Source organism: Phoca vitulina, unplaced genomic scaffold (assembly GCF_004348235.1).
Source record: "Phoca vitulina isolate PV1807 unplaced genomic scaffold, GSC_HSeal_1.0 scaffold1, whole genome shotgun sequence".
NCBI lineage: Eukaryota > Metazoa > Chordata > Mammalia > Carnivora > Phocidae > Phoca > Phoca vitulina.
In genome coordinates, this window is record NW_022589704.1 from 105,362,193 (window position 1) to 105,381,002 (window position 18,810).

The 18,810-nt window shown below is 39.9% G+C and overlaps 1 protein-coding gene across 1 annotated transcript in view; it reads left to right on the forward strand.

The window, feature by feature from the left end:
- Nucleotides 1–18,810, forward strand: part of CNTNAP5 (contactin associated protein family member 5) — a 792,175-nt gene that overhangs the window by 715,761 nt on the left and 57,604 nt on the right. The window lies entirely within an intron of this gene.

The following is an 18,810-nucleotide window of genomic DNA, read 5'->3' on the forward strand; positions in this document are numbered from 1 at the left end:
AGAGAGACACAGCGAGAGAGGGAACACAAGCAGGGGGGAGTGGGAGAAGGAGAAGCAGGCTTCCCGCCAAGCAGGGAGCCCGATGCGGGGCTCAATCCCAGGACCCTGGGACCATGACCTGAGCCGAAGGCAGACGCTTAACGACTGAGCCACCCAGGCGCCCCGAGGATGCCTAGTTTTATTAGAACCTCAAAAGTGCCTTTATCTGTAGAAAAAACAGAAGGATCAGGAAGGAGTTCTTATAAATAACATTGCCTTATTTAATAAAAGCGAAGTTAGGGATTTAAATCTCTCTTCTGGCTATTCTTGTATTTTAGTATACTTTGCTATTTTTATATAACCAAAATACTTGTATATTAACTTAGTTAGCATAGTATTTTTAAGTGGTATTTTTAAAATCTGAATTATTTGGATTTTGAGAACTTATCCAGAGATTTATGACTACAGTAAATATTAAAAACTGAAAGAGGTACCTTAGTTTAAGAAACTTTATGGTCAGGACACACCTGGGTGGTTTAGTAGGTTAAACATCAGACTCTTGATTTTGTCTCGGGTCATGATCTCAGGGTTGTGAGACTGAGCCCCGCATAGGGCTCCACACTGGGCATGAAGCATGCTTAGGATTCTCTCTCTCGCTCTCCCTCTGCCCCTCCCCCTACCTCTCATGAACTCTCTCTCTTCCTTTCTCAAAAATTAATTAATTAATTAATTAAAGAGCTGTCTGTTAAAAAAAAAGAAACTTTATGGTCATATCCTGTTTAAATCCTTTCCAAGGTAATTTATCTTATTTAATCTCATTTCCCAGAGTTACTAGTGAAGTTAAAAATTTTAAGTTAGTTGGATGGCTTTTTCACAGAGTCAGTTTATGCCCCATAGATGTTCAGATTTGTTGATGGAGCAAACTTAGAACTGAGAGCTGGATAAAAGTCCCTCCGCCCCCACCCCCCAAAAAAGAAAGAAATATGTACAGAGGGAGGTAAAGAAAAAAGGAGAGGAGGTCAGATGGTGAGTGGGTTTCCAGGCCCAACTCCCAGCCCCTCCACAGACCCTGACCGCTTTACTCTGGAACACAGCCCAGAATCCCGCCCTCCTCCCTCACCTGTTTTGCTCCCAGACCAGATAGGTGATCTTAACCCAGAGGATCTCAGAGTGTGGTCTCCAGACCAGCAGCATCAGCCTCACATGGGAATTGGCTGGAAATGTGTATTCCAATGCCCTACTTAGACCTACTGAATTGGAAATTTGGGGTGGGGCCCAGTAATCTGTGCTTTTAACAAGCCTGCAGGTGATTCTCACATAGGCTCCAGGTTGAGAAACACTACCTTAACCAGATATTTCCAAAACTTCCCTGTGATAGGACTCACTGGGGCAGTTGGTTAAACATATACCTTCCCAGGTCTCTTCTCGGACATTTTGATTAAGTGGGTGTGTGATGAGGCCCCCAAAATGTTGATTGTTAATGAGTATCTACAGGGATTCTCATCATCAGGAAGCTTTGGCACCACCAGGCAGGCTTTCCTCCCATATCCCATGGCACATTGCCTGCTGCCCATGTGCCGTGGAAATTTTCAGCCGTGTGTCCCCTCAACCCTCAGTGTCCAGGCAGACCTGGGGCAGATGACATACCTGGATTGGCCATCTCTGAAGAGCCAAGTCGGTGCACTGCAGCATCCTTACGGATACTATGATGAGAATGTCATGACACCTTCCAGACATGACCCCTTGCTGCCTCCCCCCCCACCCCCAAATAACCCACAGGAACCAAGCAAGCGCTTCTTCTCCCAACATGGTTCTGTGAGAGAAACTCAAGCCACTCAGTCAGCAGCCCTTCAGCCAGGCGCCCTGGGCCTCTCAAGGGTAGAGCAGTAACTGAAGACAAAGGGAGGAAGTCAGGGAGACCATAGCCCACTTATATCCTTATTTGATTTTTAAATAAAACATCACGCTCTCAGCATTTGTTTTGTGTAATACATTTAGTTTCCTTATTGCAATTATCAGCTAAATGTGACATATCCTTTTGTAAGCAGTTCCATGTCAGGAAAATAAACACTAATGTTTATTGCCTGCTGTAACAGAGTAGGTCTCCGGCAGCTGTGTTCTCTTGTGTGCGTGTCTAGGTTTTCTCCTGCCTCCGTGCTGGCAGCTGTCTCATATTGAGGCTCTCCGTGCCCAGGAAGCCCTTCAGCTTACTGTCTGCAGTCGGCTCTGGTCTTGGTGAACTGTACACCATGGGTCAGGGGTGGATGAAAAGTCGGAGGAAAACTGTCTCCAAGTCAGCCCCACGTTGCCCTTCCTTGGAGGTGCACTCACAGGGGGCCATGACTAAGCCGGCTGACTTGGATGGGATGAGAAACGTTGTAGTTGACGCATCACACCTGGAGTCCTGATGCCACACAGCCATGACCTTGGAAGAGCTATTTCATTTCTTGGAGACTGTTTCCATGTCATAGTTTTTGATAAGGATGTCTACTCTCTCTCTCTCTCTTTTAATTCTGTTATGTAAAAGGAAGAATTTGTAGAACACCTAAAACCATATTTGCCCCATTTTCAAAAAATACAGGTTCCATTCTTCTCTTAGTCATTCCTCAGCTGTTTGTATAGTTCATTTGCCTGAGAACTGGCTTCTTTAGAAGTATAATGTTAAGTATTTGCTTAACAGGGACCCACCATTTATTTGCCTTGCACACAAGAACCAAGAGGTTAAAGGGAACAAACTTACGTAGCGCTTACTACATTTCAGACACCGCACCAAGTTCCATCCTATGCAGTAGATACTATTAGTATCATCCCAAATCACAGATGATGGAGCTGAGACAGAGCAGGTTTAAATAAATTCCTGATAAAGTCACAGATCCAAGATTTGCACCAGATATTCTGCTCTAAAATCTCTATTCTTTGCTATTGATGACCCATACTTTAGCTTTGAGAGGTTCTCAGCCTAGAGCCTGAAATCTAGTGTTGTTTTTTTTTTCCCAAAGAAAGCCCCCCTCCACACATGCACATACATTCAGAAATGATGTTTCCCTTAAAAACGAATGATGTTTCCCTTAAAAACGAAATTTTAGACAATTGACTCTGTTGTTTCATCTTGCCAGCTGTACTTTCTCTGAAGGGTGAATTTACTGAGCACAAATCCCCAGGGAGAAATGGCTAATTAAGGCACAGGCTTCCTACCCAGCTGTTGCACGCAGAGAGAGGTAGTTCATGTTTAAATATCCAGGCTGTAAAGGGGAGGTGAGGCAGCAGAAGGCTTCTGCAAGTTGCCAGGAGATATTTCTTCTTGAATGGCACTGGAAGCAGGGACTGACACAGCGCAATCTGTAAGTAACAGGACAGCGGGCTCCCCTAAATCATGTCAAGGAAGCTCTGAGTAACACTGTAACCAGGGATTCAAGTGCACTATGGCACTGAAGTTGCCACATAGATATCCAGAAGGTATCTCCTCAACACCTTCCTTTGTTGTACTTGCTTTCAAGATATCTTTGAAATGATTCACAATTAATACCTACTCTGAAGGGTTATTTCGGAGATTAAATAACAGTGCATACAACAGAGAGCATAATTAAAGTGACTTTTATCTATCTATTCCTATATAAATACACATATGATCAGACTATGCATACTGTGTTAGAAATATTCTCCTTTAATATTTCGTTGTGGAATCTTTCCCTATAGTTATATACTAGCAGATAAATTGTATTAGATGATAACTTGTTCACATTTTTCCTATGTTTGAATAATTAGGTTGATTTTTAATGTTTTACTTCTTTTAATGTTATGATGAGTTACTTACTACTGAATCTTTGGACCTCAACTATTGCCCTGGTTAATTGCTCCATCTACATGTATGCATATTTTGTAAGGCCTCACATATACACTGCCAAATTGTCAAGGGTGCTGCAGAACTGGGAAAGGTCTCACGTGATACCTCTGCCCAAACTTCTAGAATGCAGAGGGGCTTGCCTAGGGGTGAGCATCCTTTGGGGTGGCAACATACAGAGCCACACATAGTACTAATGAGTCTAAGTCATAAAACCATAAAATCCAAGTCTGGTATGGCATTTAGCACCACTCTGTCCCCAGGCGTGGAGCTAGGTGTCTAGCTTCTGGAAAATTAGTATTTGCTTAGTGTCTGTTATGTGTTGTGCAAGGCTAGAACCTACGTTAGGTTTTTTGTTTTGTTTTGTTTTGTTTTGTTTTTCAAAATCTAACAACATGTCTGCAAAATAGATATTAATATTATTATTCTGGGTGCCTGGGTGGCTCAGCTGGTTAAGCATTTGCCTTCAGCTCAGGTCATGATCCCAGGGTCTTGGGATTGAGCCCCACATTCAGCTCTCTGCTCAGCAGGGAGTCTGCTTCTCCCTCTTCCTCTATGCTCTCTCTCTCTCTCTTAAATAAATAAAAATTTTTAAAAATATTATTATTTTGTTTTGGGGAACAGAGAGGTTAGGTGACTTGCTAAAGCTCACACAGTAAAGAATGCCTGCCTAATTCTTTCTATGTGACTGACCTAGCACAGATGTACCAAGGAATTACATCTTTTGCCCCAGATCACACATGTTGGCATCAATAAGGAAGACTCTAACATCATGGCAAGCACATTGACACTTCCACTCCCCCAGTTAGAAGAGTGACACCTCCTTCCTTCCTCTGACCTAATTGAGAGCATGTCAGAGAGAGGAATGGGAGTTGGAACGGAGGTGGGTAGCCCATGGTAGGAAACTTCCAACTTTGTTCGCTGGTGAGCCAGACAAAAATTTAAAGACGGAGAGGGTAGAAAGGAGAATGAAGAGACAGTGGAAAAAATAAAGCATTTTCCAAGGGATGACTATAGGGGAAAAATGGCCTTATAAGCAGATTTAGGAAACTTATTTACCGCAGAACTGTGAGCAAGATTCTGGAGTCACTGGGTGTTTAGCCAGGTGCTTTGTAAAGCTCAGAGATACACAGGATACAGCTGTGTGTTAGTAGCAGTAGTGAGAAGCTAATAAGTTAGAGCAGATATTTAAATTGTCATGTCATCTAAAAATAAAAGTGGCCTCTAAATTGCAATTGCTTCTGCCACAGACAGCTCACCCCCTTGCAGGTTTTTATTGTATCCATATGTTCAGATCAAGCACCTGTGTCCGTTTTGTGAACTGTTTATAGCGGGAATAATTGGGAATAGGGATTGGTTTTCTGTTCTGGTTTACGATTCTTCAGAGAGAATTCTTGGCACGTTTAGTCATAATGACTATCACTGTCCTTCCTGCCAGTCCTCAGGTACGGCTAGTGGGGTCATTTCCCAAGTGCTGTGGTCTCCTGAGATGGGGGCTGACTGAAACATGCTGTGTCCGTGGTAGCTTCTATCCATGCTCTTGAGTGCTCTGCAAATGAATTCTCCCTACATCCAGGGGAAGTATGCCTTGGGTTGTTTTGAAATTGCTTAACTATCTTCCATGAGTGTCAATGTATAAATACACTCTTACCCAAAGAGGCCATAATCCCTACTGAAGAGTTATTAATTATACACGTATGTAGTGTTTGTATTCCAGCTTTCCCCAGGGAGCTCAAAGCACTTTGCAAATATGAATTGCAAACAATAAATAATGCCTTTTACTTCTAAGAAACCTATCTCTGAGGGTTTAGGTTGATGCCTCCGTGAGCATTCTCACAAGAGTGAAGCCCTCACTTCTCTAGGGCAAGAAATCACCTCCTGTCTTCTCTTGTAAGAAAGAACAGTGGATTAATTTTACCAAAGTGGGGCTGAGATATGTGAGGGAATATATTTGTAATGATGTTTTAAAAAACAGATAGATGACATTAAGTGGCTTTTGGAAGGAAAACACGGCTTTATACTAATATTGGACCATCAGAAATTTTCATTAAACAACAATAATGATGAAGGGAGGGGTCGTGTACAAAGCATGGACTACAGTGTGACAATCCCAAGGGAGGTATTGGCTCTGAAGCATCTGAGTGACTAAATCTCATCGTTGGCTAAAAGAACTCATTTCTTGCCCTACTGAAGGGAGTTATCCAAATGAAACATGTGCAGATAGGATGGACCTATTTATTTCAGTTTGCTCTATTTTGAGTCCCTCACCCAGAGAAAGCAGCGGAAGAATTATTTGGGCCATGTTTTGGTTTAGCACAGAATCCAACCGCAATTGAATTAGTATGTAGCAAATGTAATATTTTAGGCACAGTTTTGTTTGCAAAACAGTAAATAAATAAGAACCACTGGTTGCTTTCTATATAAACCTGCTTCTCCTAGGAAATCATCTGTTCTGAAATTTCCTTTTCACTAGGCATAAATTTGAACTTGAGATGAGTATCAGGTCTTTCAGAATTCTTCGAGACTGCTGCCTACCCAGCAAATTGTACACATTCAATTGATATCAATTGGTAATGAGACCAGCTCTCCAGGTGGCTGTTTCAGAGCTCACTGCCACTCTTGCTTCTTTCCAATTCCCTGTTGTGTAAATGGAGCTCTTAAATATGGTGCTGCATTAATAGAGATCTTTGCCGAATCATTTTACAACAAAAATGATGACACGGAGCATCAAGCCAAGCCAACTAGGATGATGATATGATGATGATGCATCTTTTATCTTGATTCCATATGGAATTCTTGCAAAGTAGCTTCAGGGATTACATAATAATCAAAATAATAATTATGACACAAGCTAACATTTATGAATGTCATGTTGCAGATACTCTAAAAGTACTTAATATAGTGTCAATTCTCAGAATTTCATGAAGTAAATGCTATGACTATACACATTTTGCACACACAGGAAGTGAGGTACTGGGAGTTCATTCTATTTACCTTGGGCCTCTCTGGTAATATAGAGAGATATTGGGGTCTGATCCTGGCAGACCAGCTAATCATAACTATTACTCTGTCCTGCCTTTCAAAAAACATGTTGATAGGCACACAGGCTCAAGATTTGAACTGGGTCACCATGTCATGGAATTCTACAATGATTCTGTCATTTGAAGGGATATGGAGCATCTTATGAAAGAACACATATTTTATTCCCATACATTATAACCAGTTTTTGAGCTGGAGAGCAATATCCCTAACTTACTATAAAGCAATATCTTATTACACATGGCTGACTGAATCTAATAGGGTTGCAGTTCACACATCTTCCCTGTCCATGGCTCTTAGATGTCTATTTTCAACAAATGTTTTTTTTCCAAAATTCCAGTCCCCACATTTCTTACTGTTTGTTGCCATCTATAACTTTATATTTATAATATAACCTTATTACCTCACATAAATTTTAGTAGTTAAAACCTACTTTAAGTGTTCCATTTTAGAACTTGTTTTTCTTTTCTTTCCATATTGCCAGTACTATTCAAAACTATTAATTAATTCCTTCATTCATTAGATGACTGTTTATTAACTACCATATACCAGATGCCTTTGATAGGTACTGAAGACACAGAGGTGAGTGAAATAGAGAGGACCTCTGTCCTCCTGGATCTTGTATTCTGTTGGAAGAGTCACATGTTAATACACTAAGATAAATAGAATTATAAACTGTGAAAAGTTTCCTGTGAGAAAATGCAGGGTATTATGAGAGCTCCTATCAAAACTGGGGGAGGGGCACAAAGAGGGTTTCCCTGGGAGAGAAATGGTTCTCCTCAAATAGGAAGGGTGGGTGGGACTGGTTGGTTGGGTGGGTGGATTCCTGTGGAGGAGACATAGAGGAGATAGCGCCCGCAGACCCTCTTAGGAGGACGGACAAGGTGTGGAGGAGCTGACAGATGGTCCTGCTGGCCACAGAGAATGAGGTGAATGATGTGAGAGGAGTCAGCTGGCCCAGAGCACCACCAGACCTGGAACCCTATGGTCATGGTTCTTCTCTTTGCCTTAATATGCCCAACCTTTCATCAAATCCTGCTGATCTTGGTACTGCCCTCTCAAAATTATCTTTTCTCTTACCCAGTCTGGCCTTGATTGTGCCTATAGGCCTTTAGATGGTTTGCAGGGCTCCCATCCTTAGCCGTCCTAAGGCACTGAGACCTGGAGTTTTTTCCTGCAGTTTTTCCAAAATATATCCTACAATGTTCTTTCCATTAGAAACTTCACTGACTCCTCAACCCTTGTAGTATAAGCCCGGACTCATGGGACAGTGTATACAGCCCCTTAGCATCTGGCATGGACTGCTTTTACATGGGGAACTGAACTTCCTGTCAGAAAGTTTCCCGCTTTAAAACTCTTTTTTCTAAACTAGAATGTATTGTCAACCATGAGGAAGTGCTTGGGGAGCTCTGGAGATCTTTGCTAAATATTGGAAAACACAAATATAGTTATTTTATTTTTCTTTCAAGAAAAGCACACATATCTCTTTTTCAATGTTTCCATAAGTGAACAAATATATTTGATGTAATGAAAAAGTAATATTAGCTTTCTTTGTATGCACAGGTTTTCTGAAATGCATTCATTCCTTCATTTGGCAGATATTTTGGCAGCACTTACTTTATGTAAAAACAGTGGAGGAAATACTTTAAAGCATGTGAACCTCTTTTGGCTGCAGTATAGGACTACAGGAGGGGGTGGGGAGATATGGCTAACAGATTGAGGTAAAGATTAGGTAATGGAAGTCTTAGGACTTAATTATGTTGATATGTAGGGAAGGTTCTTCACAGTGAAGTGAACCTGTCAGGCATGATGAAAGAGGGTAAATTTGTTGTTGATACAGGGGAAAGTGCTGGAGAAAAGGTGATCAGTGGGAAGTCCATGCATGGCTCAGGCATTTTAGAATATGGGGGTGGGGCGCCTGGGTGGCTCAGATGGTTGAGCGTCTGCCTTCGGCTCAGGTCGTGGTCCCGGGGCCCTGGGATAGAGTCCCGTGTCCGGCTCCCCAAGGGGAGCCTGGAAAAAAAAAAAAAAAGAATATCAGGAGGATGTCCTTGAATAAGGTGGCCACCTTTCCACCTGTAACATGCTCCCATCAAGGCTGGGGCATTCCCTCTAGGTCACGGCACTTGTTTTGTTTATAAATTTAGGTTTACTTTCTGTCTTCACTGGGAGGTGTGAGCTCCATGAGAGCAGAATCCTTGACTGTGCAGTCCCAATGTCGAGGGGGAAGAAAAAAGGCACATTGTAGGCACTCAATAGACACAAATGTGGAGGCTTAATTACATGGCCTCTGATTCTTTTTTCCTCCCAAGGACTATTATTAATGTTTGTTCTTGCTTTCTTTTCTTTCTTTCTTCTTTTTTTTTCTCCCATAGTTCTACTACATAAAATTCATCATCTCAGTAGAGAACAAAATTTCTTGTCTTTTCTCTTCTGCGCATGTGTAATCTGTACATCTTTTTGAGAGATTAAACCGTATAGTTAGGCAAGGGCATGCCGTATGTGTAAGTGCGCATGGGTTAGAAGGTGTGACTGTGTTAGTATGTTGTGGGTATCGGGGGGGAGATGTTCTTCATTATTATTTCATTTCTGTTGTACCTCATATTCAGACAAAAGAGGTTGAGGAGAAAAATAAAGTATTCTGGGCAGCTGGTCTAGTCTCTTCTCTCTGTTCTGCCTAAGATCTGGAGGCAGAGACCCTTCCTCAGCTGAGTATCTACCTCAAATTCATGGTAGCATGTAAACAAAGTACTATAGGCCTTGGGTTCAAAACCTCATGTTGCAACTGAGACTTCAGGTACATTTTTAATTTCCCTGAGCTTCACTTCTTCTCATTTGTAACAGAAATAATAACTATTCCAAATTGTCATGTCACAGGCTCTGACCCAGGGAAGTGGCTTGTTCCTCTTAGGAGTGGAGCAGCAATCTTGGGAAGGGGTCCTGGGGAAGAGCCAAAAGCAGGTTCTTTAAGTCTGCATCTTGAGACATCCCCAAATGCTACTCTACTCCCTCATCAACTGAAATGTCTCACATAAATACACAAGAGATTTTACAAGAGGTGGCATTAGATAGGCACTCCGTAAACTTTATTTTTAACCTCTTCTCTGAGCTCATCTCTCAGATGCAAGTCACCATCTCCAGGGCTAAGGGCCATGTTGGAATAAGAAACAATAAGGGATCCAGAAGGGACAACATTCTGGATGGGACCTTCACTTCTGAACAGGTGGGACTCCCCATTGGAGGAAACTACTGGTCAGGAAAGGCCTCCATGCAATTGTCTCTGTGCCATTAAACAGGATCCTGTGGTTATATCTTGATGAATTTGCATTATGAAAAGTGCCTGAAGTTATTCATGAGCTAGTTACACTGTTTGTTAATGGTTTTAGAAAATGGTTTAGGAAATCATCTCTAATTGACCATCATTTATATTTTCATTTATGGGAGTGCCTGAAGCCAGCACTGACTGCTCTGTAATTTGTGCACTTGGCAGGCTGCACGGCACTGATGGGCATCAGGAAAACACAAAGGCCCAGGCATGTGGGTGCCGTTCCAGCCATGCTACACCTTTCACACCTTTAAGCTTCTTTTTTTTTTCACCTTTAAGCTTTTTAATTAAACAACATTTTATTCTCAACATTTTTTTTTTTGAAAGTTTGTTTTTTGTTTTTTGTTTTTTGTTTTAGATTTTATTTATTTGACACAGAGAGAGAACACGAGAGAGCACAAGCAGGGGCAGCTGCAGAGGGAGAGAGAGAAGCAGGTTCCCCACTGAGCAGGGATCCTGATGCGGGGCTCGATCCAAGAACCCTGGGATCATGACCTGAGCAGAAGGCAGACGTTTAACTGAATGAGCCACCCAGGCGCCCCTCAACATTTTTTTTAATGTTCCTTCTTCACCATTCCCAGGTGGTATGCACAGTATTAGATGATAAGGATACTTTTAGACCTGATTACTAAATGCAGGCTGGCTCAGCTCCCCATCATATGGATGTATTTGTGCTCTGGGTCAATCACTGCTGGCCCCAGTCCCTGGAACGACATCATTAGAAAATCTATCAGAGCTGTCATCCAGAGCTGTGCTTTTGAAATTGTCTTTATAAATAACATTTAGAAAAGGCAAAATTATGATTTGAAGAAATAATAGCTCCAGAGAGGTAATGGCTTCCTTAAGGAACACAGGGTTTATATCCCAAACTTATTATCTTCTGCTTATTCTCCACATGCACACCTGCTTCCCATCCAACCACAGACACACACACCCTCCTCTTTTTCTTCTCCCTACCTTTGACTTGCTATTTCCTCTTTTTTCCTCCTTTTTTCCTCTTGTCTGTGTGATCAAGTTTTGTGTGTTCTTTATGACTCCAGTTCAGGGTTTATCACCACCACTGGCAAGCCTTCCTTGATTTTCCAGTTTTCTTACCTGACAGATGTGTTTCCAGAATTTGTCTTCACTGTACTGTACTAGTCTTCTTATGGTCCTGGGTCACTTGCTAGGCTGTGCATGTTTTGGGAGAAAAGCTTTGTCTTTCTTCTCTAAGCCAGTGTTCATAACACCATTCCTAGAACATCATGGTGTGTCCCTTCTGCCTGCTGCACATTGACGGATCGCCTACTCCTGCCAAGTTCTACGCTGGGCACTGTGGGAGATGGAAAGAAATGAGCACCAGCTTCTAGAAGTACTGGTTCTCAGTGGCATTTTAGCCAACCTGTGATAACAAGTCACAAATCATGACCCAGTATTTCTGTGGATTTGCATCATTTTATACTGTCAGTACTTGTCATCATCAATTTTTTTAAATGTTCACAAATACATGCACAGCTAACATTAGTTCCACATATTATAAAGTTTTAAGCGCCATGATCAAAAGCATCTATATTCAAAAGCAATTGGATCATAAAAAGTGAACATAAAATTTACAAAGCCGCCGCATCCTGAATACTTTAAAGACTAATTACTATGTTGAGTTCTAATATCTATTGCCTTCAAACCCCATAAATCATATACAAATAAGAGGAGAGAGTTTTTAAATGTAAGTGAATTCTAATTGGGTCTCAGCAGAAAGGAAAATAGATCTTTAGTAGCTCCATGAAATCTCTAAGCACATAAAGCACCAGCCAGTGTTTCCTATGGAGTTTTGGGGTCTGTGCCTTTTACAGATGCCGTAAAGACTGAGTTCAGAGAACAAACCTGAGCCAGAGGAACCTGTTTGATTTCATTCTTCTATATAATTTGAAAAATAAAAACAAAAATAAATTAAGTTCCTAATTTTGTCATTCAGTGTATTTTTCTTTTTATTGAAAAAAGGCTGACATTCCATAATGTAAGCCAAAAGGAAACAAAGGTCTGGACAGAGTACCATGGAAGAAGGGCAGTTCGTCTGTGTTTATTCCCAGTAATGGGACTCTTTTGCTATGCAAATGACTTTTGAGTTAAAGGTAAGACAGGTTGAGGAATATTTTGTGCAAACATAAACAGAAGCACTGAAATAGAAGAAGATAATTGTTACTTATTAAGGTGCTTAAAATAGGGCTAAATGAAGTAAACCAGAACCCATCACCAAATAAGCTGGAGGATTTGGTACCTGTTTATGACTTCCTCTGAGAGTTTTCAAGGTTGTTTTTGAATAAGAAATGAATTGAGCCCTAGAAAACCATCATAGCTGAGTGGATCTGGGAATGCTCAGTGCATCACAGTTACTGACTCATGAGAAATTCTCAAATAGCTGAGATTTTTTTCTTTTCTTTTCTTTTTTTTTTAAGGATAGCTGATTCTTTTCGGTTCTAATCTCTCCTCACCTTGCCCAACACAGAAGTAGAAGAACAACCTTAATGTTTAACTTTGCCATGAAAGTTGACTTTATCTTCCATGGGGCTTACAATTCTTTTAGTGTAAATGTCTCCTTTTTCCAGGAAGCTTAAAAATATAAGATTTTTAAATTTTTATTTTAGAGACATTTCATTAAATTTAGCATTCAGTTGTGCATGCAGTGATTTGAGGACAAGCTCCGGACAATTGAGTTTGGCTTCAGAGTGGCCACAGATTGGTTTTTAGTCTTTTCTCTGTGAAGTCTGGCTAAGTAGGACTGTCATGCAGATTTATGCCTTCATCCCAAGGGCTTTATTTGTATATGGTGGATGCTGCAGAAGAGATGCAAGGCATGGCTGCTACTCTGCAGAGAAATTCATATTACACTTAGATTAGAGGGAAGATCTATGTAAAATGACTGATAACTAAATGTCCAACCAGGTTAGACAAACTACATTCTCTTTACATGTAAAACTAGTGTAAAATAATAATGTATATGTTACAATTTTTGATGTATAAAGATGAAATATGAGAAAAAATTTTAGACAATCCCTAGAACAAAATAGGCAACTGATTATTTTAATACTATTGATTATATCCATACAATAACTAGCATTTATAGCTGTAACAATGATATTTATTAAAATTATCATGATCAACTCTTAAATAGTTGCTTGCATTATATGTTTAAGCATTGGTGAGATAAAAGAAGTATTTTTCATATGTCACCAAAGCCGTTCACTCATTCAGTCTATTAAAAATAAATCAATAAATATTTATTGAGCCCCTCCACTATATGCTAGGCATTTTTTTTTTTTCTCAACACAGGGTATATCTCAGGAAAAAATACAGTTAAAATTCATTTTTCATGGAGCTTACAATTAAATGGATAATGAAAATCACTAAACAAGTTAAAAATATATGAATTAAGAAAAGAGCAGGATGGTGATAAATACTCTAAAAACAAATTATTTGAAAAAAACAGACCTTTCTATAGTGTCTAACCAAAATCTATGTAAAGAATATTTTTATATAGTGACCCAGAATCAGTTTGTATGACTAAAACAATATTTCCCCTAAGTATACTGAATAATGTTCATATTTTCTGTTTTGGACTCTTCCGTTTTATTAAATATCTGCCTTCATGGAACTTACATTCTGGTGTAGGGAGATAGGCAATAAATAATAAATATTAACAATAAGCAAAATGTTACAAGGTGATAAGCTCTGTGTGGGGAGAGGGAAGAGCAGGGTAAAGAGGTCAGGAAAATGTATAAGTGAGGCCAGGGTCTCACAGTTTTTAACATGACCATCAGAGAACTCTTTAAACAGGTGGTATTTGAGCAAAGCCTTGGAGGATTTGTGGGGTGGGGGTGGGATTGTTGGGGAGCCATGTGTATATCCAGAGAAATGCATTCCAGGCAGAGAAAACAGAGAATGGAAAGTCTGAGACAGATGTACCCTTGTTGTTTGAGAACTGTTAAGGGAAGCATTGTGACTGGACCCCAGTGAGAAGGGGGAATGGGGTAGGTGATGAGGAAAAAGAAGTAATGAAAGCCATAGGACCCTATAATCACAATAAAGACATTGCCTTCTAGTCTGGGTAAGATAAGGAATCATTGAAGTGCTTTGAGCAGGGGAATGATTGATCTGATTTATACTGATTTATAGCGACTGATCTGATTTATACTGATTTATATGATTTATACATCTGATTTGTTTATAACAGGATTGTTCTAGAATCTCTGGTAAGAATAGTTTGTAAGGGGCTAAGGCTAGAAGAGGAGTAGTTAAGAGGCTATTGAAATAATCTGGATGAGAAATGTTGGCTGTTTGGATGAGTGTGCTATTAATGGAATTGATGGGAGGTAAAGAAACAGTTGGACTCAGTATATATTTTGAAGGGGGTGCATAAAAGTATGTCATACCTACTAGAAATAGAGTATGAGACAAAAAGACATGAGGGGTGGTTCTAAGATTTTTGGGCCAATCACCTGGAAGTAGAGGCTTGCTACTACTTGAGGTGGGAAGTTATGGAAGAAACAGGTTTAGAAAAGAGGATCATGAATTCGGTCTTGGGCATATTAAAGTTTGAGGTTATTAGGCATCTAAGTAGAGATGTTGAAAAAGTAATTGTATAAAGCAGACTGCAGGTGAGGGAAGAAGACCAATCTGGAGATATAAATTTGGAATTGGTCTACATTTAGATAATATACTGGGTTCAGTAGTGTCCCTCCAAATTCACCTCAGAACATCAGAATGTGATTTTATGTAGAAATAGTGTCTTAACACAGCTAATTAGTTAAGATATTAAGTCATGCTGGATTAGAGTGTATTCTAAATCCAATGGCTGGTGTCTTTATAAGAAGGGATAATAATACATAGACTCATAGACATATGGAGACACATAGAGAGAAAGACATGTGACATGACAGTAGAAGTAGAGATTGAAATGATGCAGCTATAAGACAAGGAGCACCACAGATTGTCAGGTCCCAGCAGAAACTAGGAAGAGACAGGAAACATTTTCCCCTAGAGCCTTCAGAAGAAGTGTGGAAATGCTGACACTTTGATTTCAAACATCTGGCTTCCCAAATTATGTGTGACAGCAATTCTAAGAAACCAAAAAGAGAATATTGGAACCATAACACTGGATGAGATTGTCAAGGCAGTGAGTATTGATAGAGAAAAGTCCATAGACTGAGACTTGGGACTTCAGCATTAAAAAGGCAAGGAGAAATAGAGGAATCAGTGATGAAGAGGGAGAAGGATGGCCAGTGAAGAAGGAAGGAAACTAGGAAAGAGAATGTTCTGGAAGCTAAGTGAAGGGTTTTACAGAGAAGAGAGTGACCTGTATAGAATGTTAAGGAGATTTAAGATGGGGATTTTGAATGGAAAATTGGATTTAGCAACATGAAGGTAATTAATGACCTTAGCAATAGAAGTTTTAGTAGAGACTCAGGGGTGAAATCTTACTGGAAGGAGTTTTTAAGTAAATGGGAGAGAGGAATTGGAGACAGGAAATACAGATAAAGCCTCAGGAGTTTTATTACAGACTAGAAGAGAACAGAGAAGTATGGCAATGGCTAAAGTTAAAAAAGGTTGAAGTGTTTTCTTTTCATTTTTCCCTTTTAATATAGGAAAAATGCTAATGGGAATGAAGTAGTACAGAGGATGACACAAAAAATTGTAAAGGAAGGGGGATGTTGCCTGAGTGATGTCTTCAAGTACATGAGGAGGATGACAAGGAATGCATAAAATGATATTAGGTGAAATCATAGACAGTTTATCTAAGTTAAATAATATAAGGTAGAACATATGGGTTTAGAAATTGATAGGTTAGTAAATATGGTGTCAGGAGATTGTGGGGGTTCTTTTCTGGTTGCCTCAGTTTTCTTGGAGGAGCAGGAGGCATCAGCTGAGAGTGGGGAAGAAGGCAGAGTTGGGGGCCAGAGGATAGAAGAGAAGACATTAAAGAACTGTCTGAGCCAGCAAGTACACTGACTTAGTAAATGCACTGAGAGACAGGACATAAGAAAGACCCACTTGAAGTTGGGGAGGAATATGAATGAAGTGACCTACGAGCAGTCTGCATGATTTGTATTGTCTTCTGCCAGCTAAACTGGGCAGGAATAGAGAAAGCATAGGTTGCGTTTTAATAGTTACAATTCTACCAAGCAAATATGTCCATTCAGTAAAGAGTAGCCAAGGGAATTAAGACCCTGTCAGAGAGGATGATTTACAGTGATGGACCAGGCAGTTTGAACTGGGTCAGGAGAAAAAAGAGGATGTGAAGGGGATGAGAAACACCAAGTAGTTGGTGAGATTAATTCTTACACCAGAGATTATGAAATACAGGCATTAGAAGAGGGAGCCAGATGAGCACTGGGTGTTATAAGCAACTAATGAATCACTGAACACTACATCAAAAACTAATGATGTACTATACAATGGCTAACTGAACATAAGAAAGAAAGAAAGAGTAAAAAAAAAAAAAAAAAAAAAAAAAAAAAAAAAAAAGAGCCAGAAAGGGAGAAGGTTGTATTTAGAGAGTAAGAGGCTTTAATTGCAATTATGCAGGGGTTAAAATTATTAGCAATAACGAATACTGAGTTCTGTTTACTGATTCCATGATGCCCTAATCAATCATGACAACAGTTTGGAAAACCTTGTTACATGGAGGTGCTAAGGTAAGGATGTATGGGTATAAAAGGCATGGTTGTATGGATCACATCAGATCCATAGTGAGGAGAGAACTTTTGGCAAAGATCTGTAAGAGGAACATTACAGGTAGAGAGAAAATCAGGTGTAAGACTCTAACACAGGAGTAAATTTGTCACATAAAAGATCATAAAGTAGGTCAATAGTAGTTGGAGCTTAGTGAGCAAGGGCAAATGTGGAATGCAATAAAATGAAAGAGGTATAGAAGAAGATCATATAAGATCTTGAAGGCCATGACAAATACTTCTGATTTTATTCTAAGTGTATTGGGAAGCTATTAAAATATTTTAATCAGTGACATCAATATTTCAAAAGCTTATTTTGACTGATGTATAGAGAATGGATAGGTGTGGGGACAAGAAGTAAGACTAGAATCTGGGAGATGACTTTAGATGTGTTGCAATAGTCCAAGTGAGAGGCGGTCATAGATTAAATGAGAGTGTGGTGGCTGAGCTGGAAAGAAGTGTGGAGATGCAGGATTTACTTTCTAGAGACCAGATGGTTGCTGATGACTTGGGTGTGCATCATGTATGCAAGGGTGCTAGTGAAGGAAACCAGCAAAACAAGGATGACTTCTAGAATTTTGACATGAGCAACCAGTAGATGGGCCACTGGGTGGGGCAGTGGAGATAGAACAGAAGCTAATTGGTTAGAATGGTCTGATTAGTAGAAGCTGAAGGTGTACTGGAAGCCACACAAGTCTGGGAGTGATAGGGACTGATAGGGAAAGGAAAAGATTCAACATTGTAGAAGAGCTCCTGCTTTCAACATGAAATGGTAAAGAAAGAAACTGACAATAATTTATGGATAGAAATACAAGAATGGACTCTACAGCGATGGTCCAGTACCTCCATGGGTGTCTCTTTTGATCTTGTGAGAACTGGTATGCTCATGAGAGACCCTTTAGATCTGGCATGCACACTGGGTGTGCAGGCTAATTTTCCTAAGATACTATTTTTGTACATCAGACTAGTCACACATGTGTCTAAAGTCCTTTATGGGACTCCTCTTTACAAGAACAAGTCTAGATAGATTCTTTGTCATTCTAGTGTGAGCCTTCTCTGCCTGGCCTCTCTACTAATCTCTTCCAAGTTCTCACTCAAAGTACGGGTCTCAGTTTTTCCATCTTTCAGAATGAGAAAGTTGGTTGGGTGTATGTCTGCTAATATTCTCATCAGTGCTAATGGCCTACAGTTTTACTGCTTCAAACATGGTAAATTTCAGCAGCATTGTTCTTAAATCTCTACAACTGCATAAGCATATCACCTTATATTTTGTTCTGTTTTGTTTTCCTAGCTAACTTCTACCTTCCTCCAGCAAACCTCTTTCTCTGAAAAATACTTTATTACCTCAACCCTTTAACTGCTCATCGTTTTTGTTTTTGTTTTCAGATTTTATTTAAATTCTAGTTAGCTAATATACAGTGCAATATTGGTTTCAGGAGAATTTGGTGATTCATCACTTACATACAACATCATTTTGAATTCACAAAATGTGTATTCTGTATGTTCTGTCAAATCATTTACCATTCCCTTTGCTCCACCATCCACTTCTCTGTCCATCCACTCATCCATCTACCCCACCACACATCTCTTTGGAGTCAGGGTGGTATATTGGAAGGAACATAAAGAACTTTAAAGTTCTTTACCTCTGAGTTTGAATCTTCTTCTCCTTCTCTAGTTTTTTTCTTCTTCTCCTTCTTATCATTATTATTATTATTTGTGTAGCTGTTTACCTCCCTGAAAATCTATTTCCTGATATGAGGATTTGATTAAAAAATATCAATATCTTGGGGCACCTGGGTGGCTCAGTCAGTTAAGTGTCTGACTCTCAGCTCAGGTCTTGATCTCAGGATCTTGAGTTCAAGCCCTTCATTGGGCTTCACACTGGGCATGGAGCTACAAGAAAGAAAGAAAGTCAAAAA